The sequence below is a fragment of the Typopeltis vanoorti genome, chromosome 4 (genome assembly GCF_054136105.1).
Source record: "Typopeltis vanoorti isolate ZY-2024b chromosome 4, IOZ_Tvanoo_1.0, whole genome shotgun sequence".
Lineage (NCBI taxonomy): Eukaryota > Metazoa > Arthropoda > Arachnida > Uropygi > Thelyphonidae > Typopeltis > Typopeltis vanoorti.
Genome location: NC_143552.1, coordinates 93,541,538 through 93,567,873, shown reverse-complemented (window position 1 = coordinate 93,567,873; position 26,336 = coordinate 93,541,538). Strand labels below are relative to the sequence as shown.

The following is a 26,336-nucleotide window of genomic DNA, read 5'->3' as shown; positions in this document are numbered from 1 at the left end:
ATTTTTATTTTAACACCATAGTCAAGATTTAGTATAGCGGGTCGTCCACTGCAGTGCCACTTGCAGTTAACTCCATATCACTGAGTGTTAACCTGGGATGGTCTAATTTTCCAATTTGTCGAACTGATAGGCCTGCAACATGCCTTCTATCACGACGACTCTTCCAAACTCCGAGAGTTCCGTTCCCAGCCATTTCATTCGGATTCGGGAACACTGACTAGGGATCTTCATATTCCTGCAATTTATATCGGCTACAAACACGTAACTCTTTACATGACACGATGCGCCTAGCTTACGGCGTATCGTTTAATTTCCTTTCAAGCAGTTTATTTATTGATTGTTTGATTTCGAATAAAAACATTAATATGCAACTACATTATCAATGAAATGTTATTGCACATGGTTCTATACTGTCCTTCTACGCATATTAATGTATTTTTAGTGAATTTTACTTAATGCGCATTTGGAACTAATAAAAAGTACGCTAATACCTTTTATTCTTCTAAGAAGGAGTAAACAAAGTCGTTTTATACATATCTAGCTTTAGGAAATTGAATGGGCAATTCAGTCTCCATCGATAGCCAGTCAGAGTTGCCATGCACAAAACTATTGCTAATTTTATATGGCATACAGTTAAAACGCAGGAAACAAGTATTGCCATTTCCTAGTAGCTAGCCATATCACAATGCGTTATGTTTATATATATATATTATTATTATTATTATTATTATTGTTCCGGGAAACTCCAAGGAGTCGACAGACTCATCGAGGGAGGCCCTTACATCATGTCAAGAACAGCTATTCAACATTCACACAGTATCTATCATACCTTGCCTTGAACTCATTCACTGTCGTAGCACCCACAACAGACTCTGGAAGCTTATTCCACTAATTGACCACTCTCCAAGTAAAGAACCTAGCTCTAACACACTTGTCAACCACGCTCTTGCCCAGCTTCCATGCATGGCCCCTAGTCCTCCCACCACCAGTCATATTTTCAAAAATATCTTCTGGATCAATCTTATAAAAACCCTTCAGTAATTTGAATGTCTCAATCATATCACCCCTCCTTCGCCTATCGTCCAATTTCTGCAACCCACAAATCTTCAACCTATTCTCATAAGGTTGATTCCACAGACCTGCTATCATCTTGGTCACTCGTCTCTGGACCCTCTCCACTTCCTCCCCATCACGAAGAAACCCTGATGCCCATAGCTGGGCACAGAAGTCCAGATGGGGTCTTATCAAGGCTCGATACAGAGGAACAACAACTGTTCGTCTCTGCATGTTAAAGTATTTTTCAGAAGCCAAGTGATTTGGTGAGCTGTTTTAGTTACTTTTGCAATGTGCCCCCTAAACTTCAACTCCCTATCCACCAACACTCCCAAATCCCTGGCCTCATCAATCTCCTGGAGTATGATTCCACGAATGCGATATACTGCTGCTATTCTTTTCACCCCAAAGTGCATAACCTTACACTTTGCCACATTAAATTGACATCCATTTTTCCTAGCCCAGTCCTCCAAACTATCCAAATCATCTTGTAAAATTTTGACATCTTGTGCACTCACAATTGCTCTACCCAACTTTGCATCATCAGCAAACAAGTGAACACTTCCTCTCAGATCCTTTCCAATATCATTGATGAACAAATTGAAAAGCAATGGTCCAAGAACAGAGCCCTGTGGCACTCCACTAGTCACAAGCCATCTTTTAGACTCCACTCCTGAATAAACCACTCTTTGATATCTTTCCTTCAACCACCCTCTTATCCATCTCACCAACCCTATATCCATCCCCATCTGCTCCAGTTTACTGATTAGGGTTCCATGTGGTATCCTATCACAGGCCTTGGCAAGGTCCAGTAGTATCACTGTAAACCCATTACCCCTATCCAGTTCAGCCGTCACTGTGTTATAAAACGTGAGCAAGTTACTGAGGCATGATCTACCCTTCACAAAACCATGTTGTCCCCCATACAATATCCCATTTTCATCTATCCAATCCTGTATTCTTTTCTTGACTAATTTCTCTAAGACCTTGACAGTGATTCCTGATATGCTAATCGGTCGGTAATTTACAACAGCAGTCTTGGAACCACCTTTATGCAGTGGAACTATTTTCCCCTCTTTCCACCCGCTCGGGACTAACCCAGACCCGAGACTCAAATTAAACAAAATGGTCAAGGGTACTGACAATTCATTAGCTGCTTCTCGTACAACACGAGCTGGTATACCATCCAATCCCACAGATGTATTGACATTGAGGTTATGCAATAGACTACTCACCTCCACTTCATTAACCACAATTCCCGTATAATCTACTGGTTTATTCGTTTCTGCAATGTCACCACCTGGATGATATACTTTTGCAAAGTGCTCACTCAGTAACTCAACTATCTCAACTGATTCAGTTACCTCCCTACCATCGGCATTCTTTAAAATCAATCTGCCATGTACATTTTTCCTTTTACTTGCTACATATCTAAAAAACTGTTTAGGATTCTCTTTAGCCTGCATGGCCAATGTTCTTTCGTAATCCTTTTTTGCTTTTCTTACCACACTCGTCACCCTTCTGGCCTGCGCTTTATACCGTTCATGTGCCTGCCGGTCACCCTTCTCCTTAAATTCCCTCCATAGTTGTTTCTTTTTTTGCAACTCAAGCTTAATTGTGTTATTCATCCATTTAACCCTTACCTGATTTATTATTCGGACTCTAGGTATACAGTCAGCCATTGCTTCATGCAAGCACTTCTTAACTACCTCCAATGCACTATCAACTTCTAGTCCTTGCAGTTGTACATGCCATGGCACTGAACCAATCAAACTCCTAAGCTTGTCATACTTTCCAGCCTGATAATTCCACATGTACCCTGTCTTAATTGAAAATTCTACACCTTTAGCCACCTCCGAAGTTAAGACCCTATGATCACTCTCACCGATTGGTGGCAATGTGGTCATATTTGTTACAGCCAAATCCTCAGATGTAATTACTAGGTCAAGCACTCTCTGACCCGTAGTATTTTCCATTACATGCTGTCGCAGATAGTTATCCCTTAATAACCGCATAAAATCCAGTTCCTTCCTCCCGTGTGTCCTCTCCTTACTCCAATCAATGCGACCATGGTTGAAATCTCCCATAATAATCACCCTCCTTCCACCCATTTCTTCTATTTGCTTGTGCATACTGTCACCACCATCTTTTCCATCACCTGCTCTATAGCAGCACCCAATTGTATATTTAGTTCTGCTAGCCACAATCTCACACCAAATGGCCTCAAATGTGCTCTTTTCTCTATCCTGCAATTCAACTTCTATTCTCCTTGGCTGGAGCTCATCAGCTATCATCAACAATACTCTTCCCCCATTTTATTCTCTCTGTCATTCTTGAACACACTATACCCATCACATTCAATCCCACTAGTTATATCATCTACAGTCAGCCATGTTTCACTAATACCTATAACCTGTGGTCTGGAAGTGCCAACCATAGCCAAAAACCCTTCCTTCTTGTTCCTAATACTCCTAGTATTAGTGTACATGAATTTAAGACCCCCATTAGCCCCAACCCTACCTTGATGCCTTATATTAACTATCCCACTCAGATTTGTTGTCCTTATTTGCTCTGGCATATTATATTCATTCATACATTCAACTGCCTCCATAAGGACTGTATCTCTACTTCCCCTCCCTAACAAATCTAGTTTCCCTGAATTTGCACATCCACTACATTCAGCAACACTTTCTCAAGTCTTCTTACACCGTAACCATTCAAATGCAAGCCATCCATCTTATGTAGATCCTTTCGCCCATCAAACTCACTCCACACATCCACAAATTCCACACCACTCGTCATACGTAACCCACACATAAAGTCATTCGCAATTATAGCCCTCCTTTTAAACATTTCACTGTCATACCGTGGCAAAAGACTAATCATTCTAACTCTCTCATTCTTTTCTTTTGCTACCTCAAACAATTCATTCAGGTCTTCTATCATTTCCATTTTATCTCCTTTCAAATCATTCGTACCTGCCACAACAATCATTTCTTTCACCCTTTCCTTTTGATCTCTAATAGACGCAGTTACGTCCTTTATGGTCGCACCAGGTTGGTACGATTTTGTCAAATCCTCTACTAACACACCTCGTACTAACGAGTCTCCATACAGCACTCTCTCCTTCATTTTGTTCATGTTCACATTCATACGTCTATTTTTCCTGTCATACCTTTTATTATTGGTTGGTTCATTCAGTCTACTTTTGTTCATGCACTCTAACTGCTGTTTTGCTCTTTCTATCGCACTATTCAACAACGCGATATCACTCAATGCATCTACCTCATCTTTTTTGTTCTCTGAGAAACCATTTATACTATCATTCACACTCACAATTTTCATGTACAACCTTGCCGTTTCTTGTCATATCCCTATTTCCTTCATTCTGAAGGTTGACAAAAAAAAAAAATGTATATATATATATATATATCTGATCCACACACGTAAGGCCATAAGACATATAGAAGTGCCATGGATGGGCAAGAGGAATAGAAGTCACTTGGTAGCTTTCAAGTTGTAGGCCAGAATGTCTTTTTGAAGTACAACAGCCTCCCAGAGTCTGTTGGTTTTTAATGTCCGATGGTGAAGATGAAGTTTGAATTATAAGACCTAGAAATTACTTTCATATCTTTCATTTGGCTGAAGATTTCCTAGTCCCATTTTGTTTCTTTCATTTGCATTATTTACTGATGTTCTAATGCTGAGTAGCGTACATACTTTTTTGACTATTAAACTCTGGAAGAACATTATATAAAGCCTACTATGCAAACCAAAAAAATTTTTTTCCAGGTGATTTTAACATCTTAACTTAGCCTGGATTCCGTTTTCTCACTTTACAAATAAAGCTGGAAGGGATCCTAGTTGGTTTGCTGGAAGCAATGATCCAGCAAAAAATGAATAATCCATCAAAAATACTGAAAAAGTGTTATAATTTTCTGCAGCATAGATGTTTTTCCATATATGTTTAGAAATACACTGATGATGATATTATCTCTCTCCTTTTTGACAACAGTTTTTTCCATTTTTTTACCTATCATTCTCCCCAGTGAATTTCATCTTTGAATCTCACGATATTATACTGGTAACATTTCAGATTTTTTCCGGTATTTCATAGGCACTTTCTAAAGTCTCATTATGATTTTTTATGTTTTGGTCTTGGTATTTGCACTGATTTCGTTATCCTGGATTTCCAATATATGTGAAATGTACCCTTTCATTTTCATTCATGGATTGTTTTTTACTGCGTTATATATTTACTGTTCAGAATGATTCCTAACAATTTATCTTTCATTAGTTGTTCCAGTATTTTTCCAATTAGCTCCAATTTGCATCTTATTCATTCTTTTTTATATTGCATTGTTTTAATTTCTGTAACGATAGTTTCAGGTTAAAACAGCTTCGTGTCGTTTGAAATTGAAATAAATCCTTTAGTAGATTTTCTGCATTATCGTCATCAGTTTTTCGATTGAAAAATCGATATAATCGATATAATTCATGTGAATAGATAGAGTACCAGATGACGAGGCACAAATATAAAAGGATGTTCTATTTAGTTCATGACCTAAGACAGAAGTTTAAGCCCAAATTAATATCATCAAAGAGTGAAATGGAGCATTACTAAGAGAAGAATTAGAAATCAAAAACAGGTGGAAAGAATGCTGTGAACTGTATAATAGAGTGGATAAAGAAAATTTGAAGGAGCCTTGTCGCCAGGAAAATTCCGATTTGGAACCTCCCGCACTTTGGCATGAAGTTGAAAGAGCAGTTAAGCTACTTAACAGCAATAAGGCCTCAGGTGAAGATGAAATCCCAGCAGAGTTAATTAAGGCCAGAGGGGATGGAGGGATAAGAGTGTTTCATTGATTGATTATAAGGATATGACAGACGGTATCATGGCCTAGAGACGGAAGAAGTCGGTTTTCATAACACTACATAAGAAAGATGATATGAATGAATGCAAGAACTACAGAACTATCAGTTTAATATCTCATGGAAGCAAAATTTTATTAAAGATCATGCTAAATAGGATTGAGGCCAAAGTTGAGGCGGATATGACCGAGGAACAAGCAGGTTTTAGGAAAGGTCAGGGCACTAGAAATCAGATCGTTTGCCTTACACAGATCATAGAAAAATATAAAGAATTCAGACTCCCTCTAGTAGGGTGTTTCTTAGACCACTCTAAAGCTTTTGACTGTGTTGAGTACGTTAAACTGTGAGAAGGAATGAAAGGAATGGGTTTTCCTCAACAGACTATCAGGTCGATAGCCAACTTGTAATGGAAGCAAGAAGCCAGAGCAGGTGTTGGATTAAATGATTGACTTCAGGTTGGAATAGGAGTTAGGCAAGGATGTTGACTTTCTCTTCACTTGTTTAGTATATATATGAGGAGGACATCATGCGTGAAGCATTGGATAAGCTGAAGACAATAATTAGGAGAGGTGGAAGATTTATGAGCAATTTGAGGTATGCTCTCATGATATCCTACTCCTCTGTAATGACAAGGAAGAAGTAGGACAAATTGTTGAGAAAATTAACATGATCAGTAATAACAGAGGACTTCAACTAAATCCTAGCAAGACAAGGATTATGGCAATAAAATGAAGATTAAGGAAATACCAACAGGAAAGCTCTTGGGAAACAAGCGTACCTAATGAAGAAAGAATTGAAAAGGTCAGCAAGTTTGAGTACCTGGGATCCATTATTAATGTGAAGAATTGCTATTCAGAAGACGTCAGAAGACGATTAGGAATGGCTAAAACAACAGCCAGAGCCTTCTCTATAATCTGTCCAAAAGAATGGACCATCTGCATGGGAAGAAACTTGAGGAGTTTGGATTCAGGAATACTCACATCCTTAAGTTGCTGTTTTTCCAACTGCGACTTATGTATGGATGTGTACTTGCTTGGAATCTAAAGAAGGCTGATAATCAGGTGTTGTCTACACTGTTGAAGTTTTATGCAACTGACCCGTTTTACTATCAAGACGACAATGCCCATACCACAAAACTGGTATGAAGAGATAGATGTTACACGACTGCCTTGGCCTGTGCAGAGTCTTGACCTCAAACCCATCGAACACCTGTGGGAAGAATTAAAGCGGCGATTGAGGTCTATAGCAGCCCATCTTCGATTCGTCGCTGAACTCAATTGTGCTTTGATGGAGGAATGGAGACAAATTGCATCTTATGCCATACATTGGTGGAAAGCCTCCCTCAAAGGCTGGAGGAGGTGATCAAAGCCATCGGTGGACATATCCGATATTATGGTTCGTCTGCTGGTATCAATTATAAACTGCTAAAGTGTCTGAACAATTATTGGTAGATTGTGTATGTTTAACATGTGGATAGAAGAATTAGTGAAAGGGTCTATTTCAAATATATGGACATAGGTGGCTTACAGATGATTAAAATAAGTTGTCTACCGAATGATTGGAGTGAATAGTTGTTTTTCCAGGTAACTGCAACATACCTTTCTTTGACGAATGAGGAAGTAGAAATGATGAAGATGAAAATATGCAGATGATATATTTATATATAATAAGGAAATCTTAAAGGACATGATTTAAAACCTATATTAAAGGAGTATAGACTCTTCGATTTAGATAAATGTTATTATACCAATCAATGGAAATAGACAGAAATGGATAACTTAAGTTAGAAATGAAAGGAAAAGTAATCGATCGGGTTAAAAAATTTAATTACAAGGCACAATGATCAGAGACCGGCTAAACAAAACCCAGCTAGATCCTTTTATTCACATATAGGGAGTGTGCGAGACCGTTTTAGCCCTTTCTAATTTTTTGGAGAATGATGGGACAGTTCATTCTCCAGTGGTAGCCAATTACAGATAGCTGGCCCAAGACTATCACTAATTATACATGTTTTGGTGAAGAGAGAGATGACGGACAATTGCTGCAATCTCGTGGTTTCTAATATTAACTGTATGTTTACTGTCTGAAAATAGTGTGGATTCTATGGTCGATTTTCTTGAGTTTACGATACGAACAACCTGAGTTTCTTGGAGAAAAAATCCGCTTGCCGGTGCGAGAGATCGACTGACTTGGGAACCGGTCGAAAAAAGGCTTAGTAAAATTTCCTGTAAGCAACTAAAATCGAACTTATGACGCGCTCTCTTCAGGTGATTTAGACCTGTGGGAGGCACATGCCATCTTAAATGAGCATCTCTACAGTCGAGGTTATGAAGAAAATATTAAACACAATATAAATCTACGGTTGGCCGCTATTTCCAAATATATGAAAAACATTAATCAAAGAAATTTGAAATCATACTGTATAGTTAAATAGTTCTTCCAACAACAATTCATCATGGTGCAGAGCATAATTTCTTCAAATAGAAAGAAGGCCAATAACAACAAAAACAACATGCACTAAAAAATCGATCAGAAGTTCAAAGAGAATTACGCTACAATATTTGAGAAATAAAAAGAATCGGAGAAAAAGAGTTACAGTGGTATGGACATGAGTAAAGATTAGCTACAATCAGACTTCCACAAAATGGAAGAGCAGAAGGAAAGATATCACTCTGAAGACCTAGAAGGAAAAAATAATAAACACCAAGTGTATAATCAGTTTGAACTTACCGAAATTTAAATACATTGGCTCCTGATCATTGGGCTCCAATGCCTTTTGTTTCGTTATGGAAGTGTCTCGAACTTCTAGAGCCATAACTAACTTTTAAAGAGTAATGGACAACTAGGCTCCAGCCTTCAAACATTCACTCACTAGGAAACCTGAACTATCAATAAATCAAATCTTTTCAGGATGGATTGAATGTGTGTGTGTGTGTGTGTGTGTGTGTGAGAGAGAGAGAGAGAGAGAGAGAGAGAGAGAGAGAGAGAGAAAATGACTCCCATCTCTCGGCTTAAATCGTAACAGTCGTATTATTATCTGCAATACCGCCAGTCTGGCGGTCGTGTAAGTGTATTTTTCTTTAGATGTGGGTTAATAGGTTGCTTTTCCGTACTTGTGATCGATTGTCTCTACAATTGGTCTAAGGAAGATTAGAAAAAGACCCTCTAGTATGCGGCTATCCAGAATCAAACTCGGACAGTCTTTCTTTGGGCTCTGTAACACAATGGATGAAAACGGATGGGTCAGTGTTGCTATTTTAGCTCTTTTAGAGCTAGATCTGGCTCATTTGTTTCTTCCTTAGCTCCAAAATTTTAATCCGACACCTAGCTCCTTCAGAACTTGTTTCAGCTCTTTTTAGTTGTTTTTATTACCTACTCTAAAATAAATTGTTTTAAAAGTTTCCCAGATGTTCACATTTGAGAAAGAATAGTATTGTACGTTTGGTGCGAGTATCATACACATTTCAAACGAGCGATGACATCAGCCAGTCAGTCACGAGGCCCAAACAGTCTACCATTTTGTCACCTAGAAGTTCATAGCACCACATGTAGTGATAGCACTACCAGTTAATCTGTGGTACAGCGTTCATATTGGTAGTTACGATAGCGAGTGGGAAGTTTTCAAAGACTGATCTCAATTCGCTGCAGTAGAGTTGATTACACTTCTTCAAAAATGAGCAAAAAGACAAATAAAGCTTACAAGCAAAAATTTAGTAGGGATTGGTTGCAAATGGAAATGTTTAGTAAATGTCTGCGTGAAGTTCATGATGACTCTACAAAAGTCCACTGTAAGTTTTGCAGATGTAAAGCTGGTAAATATTGTCAGCTTGTAAAGCATAATGAATCTAAGGAACTAAGCCTGATTGTAATTCGTTGCTGTAAATGAAAAACTAAATGAGCAAAGAGACAAATAAAGCTTACAAGCAAAAATTTAGGAGGAAGTGGTTGAAAATGGGAATGTCTAGTAAATCGCTGTGTGAAGTTCTGGTGATTCTAAAAAAGACCACTGTAAGTTTTGTAGATGTCACAGAGCTGCTAAATATTGTCAGCCTGTAAAATATAGTGAAATTACGAAACATCTTGCTGCAGTTCCAAATAACGCTGTCCCTATTACAAATACTCTTGTGAAGAAGACTGATGAGACAACGAACTTTGAAGGTAGTTTAGCATTTATTTGTTTGTTGTCACTCATCAGTCAACAGGTAAAAACGCACCAAACCAAGTGTTCTTTTATTGTAAAGAATATTCTAAGAGAGAATTTTGAAGAAGATCTAATTGCGACATTGGAGATGAAAATTTCTGCTTGTTAATAGATGAATCATATGATATCAACTGAAAAAGATTTTAGGAATAGCCAACATTTATTATAGCAAGAAATTCACCAAAACGATGCATACTTTTCTGAGCATTGTGGTTCTAGAAAAGTGTGATACTAGTGGTATTGTGGCTGCACTGAAAAAAGAACACTTGACCAAGAAACTGTGCATTAAAAATCTCATTGCAATTGGAACGCGCACACACACACACACACACACACACACACACACACACACACACACACACACACACACACACACACACACACACACACACACACACACACACACACACACACACACACACACACACACACACACACACACACACACACACACACACACACACACACACACACACACACACGGCAGTGGTTATGATTGGTGTCAATAATGGAGTTTATGAACAACTGAAGGCATATATTCCCTCCTTAATTTCAATTGAATTAGATGTGTATGCTATTCATTACAACTGGTCATGTCTCACAACTGTGCAGAATCTTTCCCAAGGAAATTAAAATTTTTATTTGCCGAAACGTATAAGTGGTTTCACATTCTTCTTCAAGACATGCAGCATAGCAAGAGCTGTATAAAACTATCAACGAAAATGATGTTCATATGGTTCATATGAAAATTGTAAACAACTGTGCAACGAAGTGGCTCTGCATTGAATCTGCAGTAGACAGAATTTTCTGCCAGTGGTTGGAATTAAAAACTCAATTCGAAGTCAAGAGTGTGACTGAGAAATGTTGCAAAGCTCAAATTTTTTGCTAGATGTAAAAGATGAAAGGAATCTGCTGTACCTTTTATTTTTGCATCCTGTTCAAGTTCAGCAAGTTAACAAAATTATAGAATCCAACAGTGCGGATAAGACGAGATTATTTGAAGACCTTTCGTGTTTGAGTTCATCATCCACTCCATCCTTTAGAGTCAGAGATTGATGACTATTTAGATCCCAAACCACACCTTTGTTACAGAATTGAAAGAAAAATTTAACAGTTGATGATCCAAAAGAAAATAACACAAAATGATGAGCAAAAACTTAGAGCAAGGCAATTTATTCTTGGTGTCTTCAAACAGCTTAAACGAAGGTTGCCTGAAAACCTAAATATTTTAAGAATGATGTCTACTTTTTCTTTTGACAATACCCTAAAACATATAAAAGGACATATCACACCCATCTTAGAAATAATGCTGAAAACGGAAAAAGATGTTGTTGCTGCTGAATACCAGTACAATGCTATCCACTTAAATAAATGGACAAATATAGAAAATACTTAGCTTTTCTGGACTGAAGTACGGGAATATAAAAATGCATCTGGAATGAATCCATTTAAAGAAATTTCTCTGTGTCCAATAAATTTAATAATACTGCCAAAATCTAATGCGGAAATTGAACGAATTTTTAGTTTGTACTTAAAACTAAATTAAGAAACAAGATAGAATTGCCAATGCTGACAGCTTCACGCTTAACAACAACTTATATGCAAGTGTTGAAAGTTTATTTTCCACTTGGTTAGAGTATAATAAATTTAGTTTAATCCTTTATCCAAGTGTGAGCAAACAAAGTTTGCACCTGAAAGTATCTTCAGGACTGGGTTAAGGTGGTACAGCACCAGGGCAACTCGTTGCAAAGGTGGAGCAGGATACCAACACTCCGAGTTGCCCTGGTGCTGTACCACCTTAACCCAGTCCTGAAGATACTTTCAGGTGCAAACTTTGTTTGCTCACACTTGGATAAAGGATTAAACTAAATTTATTATACTCTAACCAAGTGGAAAATAAACTTTCAACATCTTTCTCTAAATCCAGAGTAATTTATTAAAAAAAGGGTGGCACACCAATTGGCAATTCCTATAGGTGGAGATGACCTGCTAATGCTTCTGCCTGCTATCTCGACTTGGGCCTGGCTCCCACTGAAGAGACCTCAATAAAGGTCGAAACCGGTCTGGGTAGTGGCCCTTCCCTTAATGCATAACATTAGACATATCCGCAAGGAGATGTGTTTTGCATTATAGGAGATACTAGGTTAGGAGTGTTGGTAGCTTGCTCCACCTTTGCAACGAGTTGCCCTGGTGCTGTACCAGCTTAACCCAGTCCTGAAGATACTTTCAGGTGCAAACTTTGTTTGCTCACACTTGGATAAAGGATTAAACTAAATTTATTAAACTTATATGCAAGTGTCACTTCAACTTGAATAAAGTAAGTAACTGAAAAGTATCAACTACTACTTCTAAAATTTTTGCTTCAAATTATTTTTTTTAACACCTTTACTCTTTTTTTAAGATTTGGCTAGTTTTCCTAATTTTCATTTGGAAACAGTAGAATGGATGAATCCTACTGCTATGGATGCAAACACAATGAAGTGGACTAGCGCTTTGCAAAGAGAATAGGCAGGGTTCTGTTAGCCCTATGTAGTTTTGGAAAAACTATATAGGACTAATAGAATGGTAAAAAACTACATAGGGCTAATAGAAAGGTAAGTAAAGGTTCAACTTTACTTACCTTTTCCCAATAGCTCATTCGTATTGATCCTTTGCAATGAATCGAGAAATGACTAGGGTTATTTAATTATATTTTTATTATATTCTTTTAGATGGGTTTTACAACATGAAAATCGTCGATTCTGATTTAGGTTTCGAGCGAATACTCTGCAAAAACTGTCATAGGTTATATTTCAGAATTCTGGGACTTTTTATTTGCTCGGTTCCAAGTAGTCTATCTGGCACAAAATACAAGGCCATTTTTCTCCTTTTTCCTCTCTGTTTCTGAGGTTTTTATTATCGCAACTCAGAAAAGGTCTATTCTAGATATCAGTGCATTCCTGCCTTTAAGTATTACTTTTTTTTTTTTATTAAATGACACCTGCAAAGATTCTTTGGACTCATCGTGAGATGGCACAGTACACAACATCTCATCTTTTCCTCTAAATAATCTTCCATCTACATACTACGATTACCATCAATACATACATGCTACCTACCACCACCGATATTATTTTTTGTCAGTATATTGGAGGTCCTGTTGGCCAATTTTCCTGTGCGCGGGATAACAAACCCCGAGTTTCCAGGAATAAACAACCTTCTGCCGACTTATGAGATCAGCTAAGTCACTCTCATTTGAAAAAGCCTACATAAAGAATTCTGTGGTTACTTAACATCAGTTCAGTTTTACGAAAATAAGGCGGCACGGGTGTAATATATCCTCTGTCTAGGGTAACCATATTCTAAAATGCCAAAATGCTGACACCCTCATCGCCTGACCAACTCGTTTCGGACAGAAGCATCTAACACAAAAATAAATACATATGTTTGAAATCTTTATCTTTGTAAGCTTTTCATTAATTAGATGTGATGAGTATGCTTATTAGAACACGCAAAGATATGAGATTTTAAATATCATCATAAGTCTTATGAAACAAGAGTAGGCCTACATGAAAAAAAAAATTAGACTTATCACACGACATACATTAATTTGCAACCCATGCATATTTTTCACTAGTCCTAATTTTCTTTAGAAGTTATTTATTTCAACACAAATAGTGGTTATGCACTATGAAATCAAGAGATCACAAACTGTTTATTATAGTGATGGAAGTGAACTGCATTGAATGAAATTAATGAGGCAAGTGTGATTGCAGACAGGGAATTTAGAGGGCATATTGTAAATGTGCCAAACATCAGATTATGTGGTTGTTGAAGAAAACACTGGCAAGTAGAGATAAGGGCCATGAGTGGGTCTCCCAAGATGAGTCTTTGACTCGCTGGAGATACCTAAGAAATACTACTACTACCAATAATATTATTACATGTAAAATGTCTGTAATTAAATTTAACTATAGCAAATCCGTCCACAGATTCTATGGTAAGTCTATTTCTTTCCTTGGTCCACTGAGCTTGTATTAATGAAAAGAGCCTTTCAACACTGCCATTGTGACCTGGAATTTGAAACAAAAACCGAGCCATCTTTACAATGTCATTGTACTCTTCTTCACTGTTGCAGAATTCAAAGTAGTCACACCATTTTTTCTGACTTGATAGTTCTTTTCCAGCATATGAAGCAACAAATCTCTTCAAGTTGGAAAATTGGTGAAAACATTTGCTGTTATCAACTTGCACGCATCGCTCCATCAAAGTGTATACATTCTTCTACACTTTTCCAGGAGGGTTCTTTATGACCTAGCCACTTAAAACAGGAAAATTCATTAAACTGTTGCATCCACATGTTCAAATAGTCTAAACACCCTACATAGAGTGTTTCCATATTACACCAAAACTTTTTTACCAAAGATTTGAAGCGATCACTTTCCATTTTCTTTGCATTCAATGGTACAGAATGTTCGTTTCTACTTTACTGAAGATCATGAAATGAAGATAGTATTTCCATTACATCAATAAGGGAATTGTCTTCTTTCTCTAACCTGCTAATATATGAATGGAATACACCAATTAGAGAATGCAAATGCCATAGATAGATTTCACTGAGAGGGTCCTCAAAAAGTTCTTTATTACAGCTGGTGGTCTATTTTGAGATGAAAAGAATGATTTAAGAGCTGGATACATTTGAATTAGTCTTTGAACAGTAGGGTACAAGGATGGCCATCATGTTTTACTGTAATTTAAAAGTTGCTGGTATTCTATATCCACAAACTCACAGAACTCCTTGGGATACTCCACACGGAGTGTATATTAAAAGTAATTATATATTTTAACAATTAAAATTTGTAGGTCAATGTCAAGCAGGTTTGTATCATGTTGGATGAAATTATTAAGGATGTGTGTAGGGCATCCCACTCCAACCAATGATTGGTTACCCATCCTGTTCAAGTTCGCAAATACATTATTTCCTTGACCTTTTGCAATACCCCCAAACATGTTATTGAAATTATCACCCCAAAAAGCAACACAATTATTTTGAAGTCCCAAATTGTTTGTTTCCCTGACATAAGTTGAAATAGTTTCTGCAGTTTCATTTGCTCTCAACATTCATTACTTTAATCTGTAAACCTCCATTCTTGTAGTTAAAATATTGAATTATGATAGGAAATACTTTCACATTACCATAGTTACTAGCATCTATTAAAACACCCATAAAGGAAAATATCTGCCATGGGTTTGATTATAGTTTCGATCCAATGGGGAGCAAAAACAGAATTTAGAACGGCTTGTGTGTTTGTGCGACCACTCGTCACTTTGGCTGCAATTTTTGAATCGCTGAAAATTTGTTTAAACAATCCAGGAGAACAGTCCATGGAATTGTAACTGCTGTGATGAACAACAATATGATATGCAAGGGCCTCTTCAGTAGCACTTACACTGTCTTCGAATTCGGAATTTGGCTTGATAAAATAACCACTTAATTTTCCTGTTGAACTCTGTCCCCTAACACACTTTAAATGCTTTTCTGTTTTTGCATGTAGTTCCAAGTCTGTTATCCCATGCTGTGCGACCGAAACGTACATACCATATTTTGTAAATATGGTATATATGTTTTTATAGTAAAAACTGCATATTTTGAATATACCAGGACTGCATACAATACATTCAGCCTCCCATGGCTCACGTCCTGGGCGAAAATATGGAAAATTTCCCCTATGATTATCATTGAAGGAGCACTTTCTTTTATCTTCAGCCATCCTCCAGATTTTTTTAGCTTAGCTTAGCTGATCCTCCAGATAATCTGAAATAAATATAAGTAAGATGATATAAAATTATTTCGTAATGTTTAGGTTGGCCTACATAACTGTTATGTCATAACCTGAAACGTTGTATATATTTTAATTCTGATATAATTTGATAATTTAATATCTTACTTACTTGGTAAGGTTATTAATACTAATTAAGAACGAACAAAACTAGGGATGCGTCTTGATTTCCACTTCAAACACCACCACCACCACCACCACCACTATCATAGCACTAAGCACGCAGTAACGCCATTAACGTGAGGCCAGCGCCAGCGAGAAAGAGCGAAAGCTTGAAAAAAAAAAAAAAAAAACGAGTGCGGATATCTAAAAGCGCAATTAGATTCGATTATTGATTCAATTGTTTTTAATATAACACCAACCTCCTGCATTCTTGTTTCAGCAATGTTGCCAACACAGGAGAAACGCCTCGGGAAAAATCTAAAATACTCCTACAGAAATGCTGACAAAATGGGGGTTTTTCGAAAATGTATGCGGACAGCTATTTTCATTATCAAAATGGGGACATGTCCGCATAAATGTTGACGTATAGTAATCCTAAATGACCCAACGGTTCATTTAGCACTATGGGAAAGAAGAAGAACTTACACGTATTACATTTATTCTGACATGGTGTTTAGAGCGGAGTGGGGAGCTCTCGTACAATTAGTTCTTGGACTCCAACTGGTTTAGCCCTAAGTATAATTATAATAGTTTGCATCGTTCCTCAAGTTAAAAGAGAACATTTAATCTGTTTAAATAAATGCATAATCGATGATATATAAGTTCATAGAACTGCATATTTTGAATTTTTCACCCCCTTTAGGGTTTTCTTACGCATTTATAATCCTCTTTAGCCCAAAGATGTATATTTAAATTAAGGGGATATTAAATCCCACATTGTTTTAAAACCGAATAAGAAACTCAAAGATTGGAATCAGAGAGTTTCATGCCGAATATAGTAAACTATAAAAGTATCGGCGATTACTAGCGTGAGCTAATGCAAGTAGTCCTAGTACGTAGTACAATCTCCGGCAACTCGCAGCAAAAGTGGTAAAGTTCTGATCGCTATTCCTGGTATTTTCCATAATGTAAAAACACATTTCCTAGGAAATGTATGCTGTTATTACATTATGGTGGGAGGTCACTACCCAGACCGGTTTCAGCCTTTATTGAGGCTTCATCAGTGAGTAGCTAGACCAAATTAATACCAAAGGGTATAGCGAAAAGAATAATGTAATACCAGCATACATTTCCTAATAAATGTGTTTTTACATTATGGAAAATACCAGGAATAGCGATCAGAACTTTATCACTTTTGCTGCGAGTTGCCCGAGATTGTATTACGTACTAGGACTACTTGCATTAGCTCACTAGTAATCGCCGATACTTTTATAGTTTACTATATTCGGCATGAAACTCTCTGATTCCAATCTTTGAGTTTCTTATTCGGTTTTAAAACAATGTGGGATTTAATATCCCCTTAATTTAAATGATGTTTATATCGCTGAAATGAAGCCTATTGGCTCTTTATATTTAAGCAAAGAAGTATATTTTATTTGTTACAAGACGAATGGCAAAATTATTTTACTTAATGTTTAGATCCAGTAGAGGGCGTTAGTTCTACTTCGTTCATATGTCTGTCTGACGTGCTTAATGTTTTAGGCAGAGTGTAGCACCTAACATTCTCAAAAATACTCGAAAATATGAATTTTATAAATCTTATTGTTTTATGTGAAACGTGGGATAGTTACCTTTGTCTACAGGAAGAATTGCTTTCTATTAGATGTTTACATGAAGTTATTAATTGAATGAATATTGTAATAATTGGTGTAATATAAAGCTTATGGACCTAGTCGCTTCTTTGCATCTTTAGTATATACAATTCCTACGTAAGCCTAATCTTTTAATTAACCTGCACGTTTGGGCACAACGGTTTTTACTGAAGGAATTTTACAAAAACGTGCGTTTCATGACAATTGAGAGAATAATTTATGTTTAAGATAGGGAAAGAAGTAACCAAAAATATGATTCTTTTTTGGCTTTCAATAGTGAACGGAGCACTACTAGTCCGTAAATAGCTGTTTTTTCAGTTATTTTAAAAACAGTAGCAGCATTCATAAGAAAATTGCAATTTGAGATACCTACAGACTTTATCATTTTCACCAAAGTGTACTTAATGTGTATAATATATGAAAAAAAAAGTTCCTGGAAGTTTCGTGTTTATATGTGTACATAGTGTATATATTAGTAAAAAAAATGTACAGAATAGTGCAAAATTAGAATTAATGTGCAACTTGTCTCTGTTGTAAAAAACATGGCATACTCCAAAGTTTTTAGTTATGGCCAAGTTTGATGATGGCTGAGCCTTTTAATGGTTTGCCAGTGCCATGTAGTAAATGCCCTTTGCAACTAATTGAGAACCAGGGACAACTGATAGATGTAAATAAAATCTAAGGTAAGTTCCTTTCTTTACTTTTGTTTTTTATTCTTGGAGTGTTTTGGCATTAAAGTTTGACAAAGTTGTTCTCACCTCACTGAAATATTGAAAGGCGATTAGTATTTAAGGCCCTAATTATGACTTATAGCTTGAATATATATGAACATTGCAAGGGTAGTCAAAACAAGCATAGAGAGGAGTGTCATCAATAGAACTATAGATAGGATTTGAGGCTACTGAGGGTCATTTATGAATAGGAAAAAGAGTGTGGATGAAAGTGCAGTGCTCTGAGATATCCCCACAACGGTGGGATAACTCAGTGAAAAAGCCATCCACCATGATATTTAATGAATAACCAGAGAGAGAGAACATTGACAAACGATTTATCAAGGATGGATTGGAAGATAACAATCCATGCTTAAATGCTAGGAGAAACTCATGTTAGGGGCGTAATGGAGTGAAACAGCACAGGATTAGAAATATTATTTAATTTCTAATATTTTGTTTGTCACTGAGACATCATCAGGGATTACAATACCAGACTTGTAACACACACACAGAAAGGCAACACAAAATTAAATGAAACACATGGACAAAAGCCTGGAATCTTAACTATCGGAGTGCCCTCCATGCTGGGCACCTGTTGGGCTGAGTATGTAGATTGGAATATCTAAGTGTTAGTGTTTCCCATATTTTGGGAAGTTTAATGCAACCATATTTATTTAAATTAGGATGATTTCTGAGAGTAGCTGCAGATTCCAAAAATAGTCTTTATTTTCTAAATTTAATGTGATGGGGTATGTTGGTCTTTTTCCGATTGAGTCTATAAACTGTATCTAAAGCATGGTCTGCAAGGCCTGATTGACCACAGTCATGACTGCAGATGTATTTTTTGTATTCTCCCATATGGTTGATCTTAGTAGGCCAACTTTCAAGAATAGGGCACTTTATATACTCCAGGCATAGAGAGAGGAGAGAGCTGATCTTTAGTAGAATGTATAGGGGTAGCAGGCTTTCCGTGGAGCCTGAAAGCTGTACAGAGATTGCACAGCTTTCAGGCCCCACTTCTTTAAGACTGGCTGTTTTTTCTGAAGTGCCTTGGACATAGTGAATGATGACAGCATTACTAAAATCTTTCTGAAGAGAAAATCGAGGATTTGGGGAAGGATTGATTACTTTTTATTTATTTTTTGATACTGTGAGAACTGTAGCCATTAGATAAGGTGTGATGTATATAATTAAGTTCTGTTGTAAGAGAGGACTCACTGGAACGACAAAAGTTATAAGTTCTGTTGGTTTGTGTTTTAATGATACCATGTTGTTGGGGGGGGGGGTATGGTGAAGTTTGTTAATGTATCTGCCTTTGTTGGTGGGTTTCCTGTACTGATAAAGACAGGTTGCTGTTGGGTAGGCATGTTACCAAGGGGGTCTAAAAAGGCTAGACTATTATTTGTTTCGTTTTCTATGGTAAACTGGATTCTAGGGTGAAAACTATTGAGGTGAGAAAGGAAAGAGTAATGTGTCTGGGCCAGGAGGCCAAATGGAGAACACATCATCCATATATCTCAATCAGATAAAGGTTTGAAAGGGGCTGAGTTAAGATTTTTTTTCAAAATAGTCCATAAAAAATTGACAAGGGGAAGTGAGGGGAGGGGAGAACCCATAGAGGTGTATCCTCCATCTGCTTATAACTTTTGCGCTTCGAAGAGAAATCAGAATGGATAGCAAAGGAATACGGATCAGTGATATCAGGAGGAAAAACTATAAGTGAGATGTCATTTAAAGGAATATTGGAATATAAAATATCTGTATTATTTAATGTTAAATTTTCAATAGCAGTTTTAAAATGGAGAGTTTATATATATATATATATATATATATATATATATATATATATATATATATATATATATATAGGAAGTGGTATGACTAGTGGGGAGGGGAATAGGAGCGATTGCTAACTGTTTTGCTAATTTATTGCATGGTGAATCTGTAGCATCTGCTATAGTTCTTGGGAGGGGAAATTGGATTTGTGTATTTTTTTCTGGAATATTTTGAAAAGCAAACTCTTGACTCAGCTTCTCAAACCATCTATCTGATTAAGATATGTGGATGATATGTTCTCCATTTGGTCTCATGACCCAGACATGTTACTCTTTCTTTTCTCACCTCAATAGCTTTTCTCCACCTTAGAATCCAGTTTACCATGGAAAAAGAAATTAATAATAGTTTAGCCTTTCTTAGACCTTTTGGTAATATGCCTACTCAATGGTAACCTCCTTTTCAACATACGGGAAGGCTTACCCACAAAGGTAAATACATTTCACACTCCCCCCCCCTCCCCACAACAATATGGTGTTATTAAAATGCCAACCAATAGAGCCTATAACTTTTGTTGCATTGAATCCTCTCTTACAGCAGAATTTAATCATATATGCTATGCTTTCATATCAAATGGCTACAGTTCCTATAGTACTAAAAAAATAAAAAAATAAAATACATCTGTTCCCCCAATCTTTGACCTTCAGAAAGATTTTAGTAATGCTGTCATCATCCCCCTATGTCCAAGCACTTCAGAAAAAATAGCCAGTCTTAAAAAATACAATACAATATCTGCATGGCTTTCAAGCTCCCCATAAGCTTATTACTCTTATATGTTCTACTGAAGATCAGCTCCTTCCTATAGCTGTGTGCCTGGAGTATATAAAGTGCCCTGTTCTTACAAGTTGACTTACTATTGATAGACAAGAAGATCAGCCAACATCCACATGGAAAAACACAAAAATATATCTGCAGTCATAACTACGGTCAGTCTGGCCTTGCAGACTATGCTTTAGATACAGTCATAGACTCAATTGGGAAAAGCACTGCAGTAAATTTAGAAGACTTCAGAAGATTTAGAAGACTATAGAATCTGTAGCTGCTCTCAGAAATCAGTCTAATTTAAATAAATATGGTTGCATTAAACTTAAGAAATATGGGAAATGCTAATACTTTGAGATCCCAGTTTATTCTAGGCCACAACAGGTTCCCACAGAGGGTGCACCTTATATTTAGGCATCTAGTCGTTTCTTCACATTTTTCACTTAGTTTGTGTGTTACGTCTGATATTGTACTTCTGATGGTGTCTCAGTGACTGAGATGAAATTTTGGAAGAATTAAATATTTTTAATAACCATAATTGGTTATTTTCTAAGTAGGTATATGTTCTTGACTTGATCAAATGCCTTGGAAACAGTCTAGAGCAACCATATGGGTGGCATTGCTCTGGACATTTTCATGAAGCAGTCTCTTTCCTTACTCCTTTTCTTACACATTTCTCTCTTTTTCACTTTGATAATGCTCGTTACCGTAGTTTTGCATGCATCCTTTCTGTTACTGAACAGCCTTGTCTTTAAATGCATCTTTATTCAAGTGCATTAATTCCATTCTTGAATATTTCATTCTTTTTCATAGAAAAGTGATGATAGCAAGGACATCAGCTATGCATCGAGAGTGGGGTTATCCATACTAGTGGTCACTGATTAACTAGCAGGTGGTGAAGGAGTTGACTGTTGATTAATTTCACCATTATTTTTGCTAGAACTGAAGTGAGTGCTGTAAGATATTTTGATCACTGATTTATTTTCTTCCTTTGGGATGGATTGAATATAAGACTTATTTCCAGTGTTGTAGGTGGACCAAATTAAGTCATAGCTGTCATAGGTGGTTATACATTTTGTAAATGCATTTTGTTTATTCTCAAATTCTGTTTCTTTTCATTTTGTACTTGGAAAATAATCTAGTGCATTATTTTTTACTATGTTAGAAAGGGATGAGATTTTCATATAGTAAGAAATAATGCACTAGTTACTAATGCAGTAGTGAGATCAGCTGTGATGTATGCTATGGAAACTGTGGCCCTGAAGAAAAATAACATCAGCAGGATGTAAGTAGTGGAGATGAGAATGCTTAAGTGGATGTGCAGTGTGACCAGAAAGGATCGTCTGAGAAATGACTATGTAAGGAGAACAGTGAAGGTTATGATCTTAGGGTGAAGTTACAGGAGGCAAAGTTGAGATGGTTTGGTCATGTGATGAGGGAGGATGAGTATGTGGGAAGAAAGGTCATGCAGATGGATGTACAGGGGAGGAGAAAGTGTGGGTGACCAAAGAAGAGATGAAAGGAGCTAGTGGAGGAGGACTTGAGGATGAAGAACTTAGATGTGGTTACAGCCCAAGACAGGAGGATGTGGAGGAGACTAATTAAATACAGTGATCCTATTTAAGTGGGATAAGCTGCAGAAGAAGAAGAAGAAATAATGCACTAGATTATTTTAAAAACTACTGTTTAAAAAACAAAAGTTTACAGTTTTAAATCTCATAACACACACTCTATTGATGCTGTTGACTAGCTTTAGTTGTTGGGCAGGAGGCCTAAGAATTAGTTTCCTAAATATTGGATAATTCAACACAACTATATTTATTCTGATTAGTCTTTTTTTTTTATCTGCTACTGATTCTAAAAATAATCATTCAAGTTTGTATTTATGTGTATACACTTTAAAGTTTGCTGTGTTGATATATAAATAGGTTGGTATATTTGTATAACAACACATTAGTGTTAAATAGAATTACACGTTTTGTAAGTCGCCAGACTTGCATCATCAGGGGTATTAGCAAATGTTGTACAGAAAAGAGACTAGAGACAATTAATTACACATATTAGATGTTATCAGAACTTCACAATTCATACATATAAAAAAATAGCCAGAATAAAAACTTTAATTAATGTATACATATTGGAACAATGATAGTTGCTGCTGTTACGTTCTGTGGCATTGTGCATATCATATCCTAGGTCCACAGCAGTTAGATTTTTAATGAAAGCAGACTAAATTTGGTGTAGGATTAAGCCTTCATTTAAAAAAAATTTTTTTTTTTACATTATGTGGGTTTTTTTTTTTTTTTTTTTTACATTATGTACATTACATTATACACAGCATTTCAGAAGCTTCCTCGAACTTTCTTTTAAAACAATTATGATCAATATAAGGCATTTTTGTTTGTTGCCAGACTTCTTGATGGTCTGTGGTAGGTAGTTGTATGGGATGCCAAACCTGATTTTTCTACTGCCATTTTGCTTTGGATTTATATACGAGTTGCCTTGGTCTTGCACTACGTGCAGGGGTCAGCTAGACTTGCAACACTTGCAGGCGCAAACTTGACTGACTTGTCTGTTTGCTTACTTGGGAAATGGAGTAAAAATCCGGTTTATATTTAAAATAACTTGGTATCTTTAACATATATTATACCTAAGGTAAAAAACTTTCTACAATATATATATATATATATATATATAATAGTTTTTAATTGTGTTAAATTTTTCAAGTTTGAATGAAAACATCACAGTGAAATAATTAATCACAAGTTTAATAGTTCCAGTATTTTGTATAAATAAAAGTTATATATAAAAATTGTAATAACACACACACACATACACACATGCAAAAAACAATAAGTTAACATTCTTGTAGCAAGGCTTATACATTGGTCTTACATAACTGGTAATTAGCTTAAGGAATTAACAACGCATATAACGGATATTAATTAAAGCAAACTTTAATTAATACCTTCAATATTTTAGCAACGTCATGTTGCCATCTTCAGGAACATACAAATATGGTATGTGCACGTAGGCACTAACAAAAGCAAATGAGGAAGAAGGCAAGAAACTAATATTGGCAGTCTTAATGGTGGCTCCTAGCATGCTAATTGGGTTGTCTTGGCCGTTGGGCTGAAGTTCTCATAATGTAGACTTCCCAAATTTGGGGTAGTTTCATGCATCCAAATTTGTTGAGGTTTGGAAAGTTTTTTAGAGCTGCTGATGATTCCATGAATAATCTTTCGTACTTGAACTTGCTGCAGTGTATTTTAGTTTTCTTCAAACAAATGCTATGGCAGGTATCTAAGGCATGGTCTGCCAACCCGCAGTGGCTGTACTGGTGAAACTGGATGTAGTCTTTGTGTTCTGAAATCCTGATGTTTGCTGTCCTGCCTGTTTGGCCAAGGTAGGGCAGTTTACAGCTGCAAGGGATTATACACCTCATATACACCAGGTAGGTCTTGGGAGAGTGGTTGGTCTTTGGTAGAGTGGATAAGGGATGCCAACTTTTTATATGGTCTATAACACGAAGCAGGTCATATTTTTTGAGGATATTGGTTATCTTTTCAGAGGTGCCCCCGATGTAGGGGATGGTGATAAATTTAGTGTAATCTTTATTATGAAGGGGAAGGGGGGGGGTTGTGGTTTACTGGTTTTAGTATTTTTTTTGATTTTTTGGGGGGTTGTAGCCATTGGCTAAGAAAGTGTTGAGAATGTGGCTTAGTTCAGTGGTTCTAATCATCGTGATCTGAGCAGATTAATTTTGTCGTGCTGAATAGTGTTTTTATAACCCTATATTGTTGTGAGGAGGGGTGGTGGGATTGCTGGTGAATGTATCTGCCTGTATGGGTGGGTTTTCTATAAACAGAGAAAGCCAAAGATCCATCAGGCTGGCAAGTGATTAGAGTGTCTAAGAAGGGGAGGGTGTTGTTTTCCTCTTTTTCTAAGGTGAACTGGACTCTGGTTGTTTAAGTGTGTTAGGAAGGAGTTGAGTGTATCTGAGCCATGTGGCCAAAATGCGAACATCTCATCCACTTGACGAAGCCAAATAGCGGGTTTTTGTGGGGCAGAATTTAAGGGCTTTCTCTTCAAAGGTCTCCATAAAGAAGTTGGCCAAGGTTGGGGAAAGTGGTGAACCCATGGATGTCCTCTCTATCTGTTTGTGGAATTTTCCTTGCCAAACGAAATAGCCTGAGTTCATTGTGAACTGAAATAGGGCTGAGATATTGGGAGGAAACTTAGCTTGGACGAGGTCTAGGTTTTCTTGAGTGGGACAATAGTGAATAGAGAGAAGACATCAAAACAGGTAGGTGGTATGGTCTAATACTAAAGCATGAAGCTTACCTGTGTAGTCCTTTTGGTTGAGAACCACAGTGCCGTTTTCCTTATCCGCTTTGGTGATTACTATTTTTTTGTTTTTCTTCATTTCTAGTAGATCTGCATATTCGTCTTTGGATAAGTTGGTTTTTGGAGGTTTTGCTTTTGTGAGAAAACCGGCTACATCTAGTCTGAAGTTGTTGGCGATATGGTTAGGAAGGTTGTGAATCCCACATTCTATTTGGATCATGATTTCCTCGACAGGTATTCTTTTAGGATTTTTAGGTATTCTTTTATCTAAAGACGAATATGCAGCTCTACTAGAAATGAAGAAAAACAAAAAAATAGTAATCACCAAAGCAGATAAGGAAAACACCACTGTGGTTCTCAACCAAAAGAACTACACAGGTAAGCTTAATGTTTTAGTATTAGACCGTACCACCTACCTCCCTATTGAATATAATCCTACCAGCTCTCAGATTAGAACTCTCCACAGACTCCTTAAGAAGGTCACTTCTTGGCCTGTTGAAGTCACTAACAAACTAAAACCTTATAACTCTAGACCCTCCCCGATTATATGGACTTCCAAAATTACATAAACAAAATGTGCCATTATGTCCCATAATGGATGGCATTGATTCCCCCCACATACAAATTAGCCAAACATTTAGCCAAAGCGCTCACACACTATACTGGCAACACATCATCGCACACAAAAAACTAAGCTCACTTCAAAGCCAGCATAGAAAACCTCTCACTCCAAACACACTGACATAATGGTCAGTTTTGACGTCTCCTCCCTATTCACTAATGTCCCACTCAAGGAATCCCCAGACCTTATCCAAGCAAGTTTCCTTCCGATATCTCAGCCCTATTTCAGTTCACAATGAACTCAGGCTATTTCGTTTGGCAATGAAAATTCTACAAACAGATAGAGGGGACATCCATGGGTTCACCACTTTCTCCACCCTTGGCCAACTTCTTTATGGAGACCTTTGAAGAGAAAGCCTTA

General features: G+C 36.8%; 1 protein-coding gene across 1 annotated transcript in view; it reads left to right on the top strand.

The window, feature by feature from the left end:
* Positions 1 to 17,639: 17,639 nt before the first annotated feature.
* Rok (Rho associated coiled-coil containing protein kinase) overlaps positions 17,640 to 26,336 on the top strand; it is a 484,157-nt gene continuing 475,460 nt past the window's right edge. The window contains exon 1 of the mRNA XM_090392113.1: positions 17,640 to 18,382. The gene's annotated coding sequence lies outside the window, so the exon portion shown is untranslated. The remainder of the gene's footprint in view (positions 18,383 to 26,336) is intronic.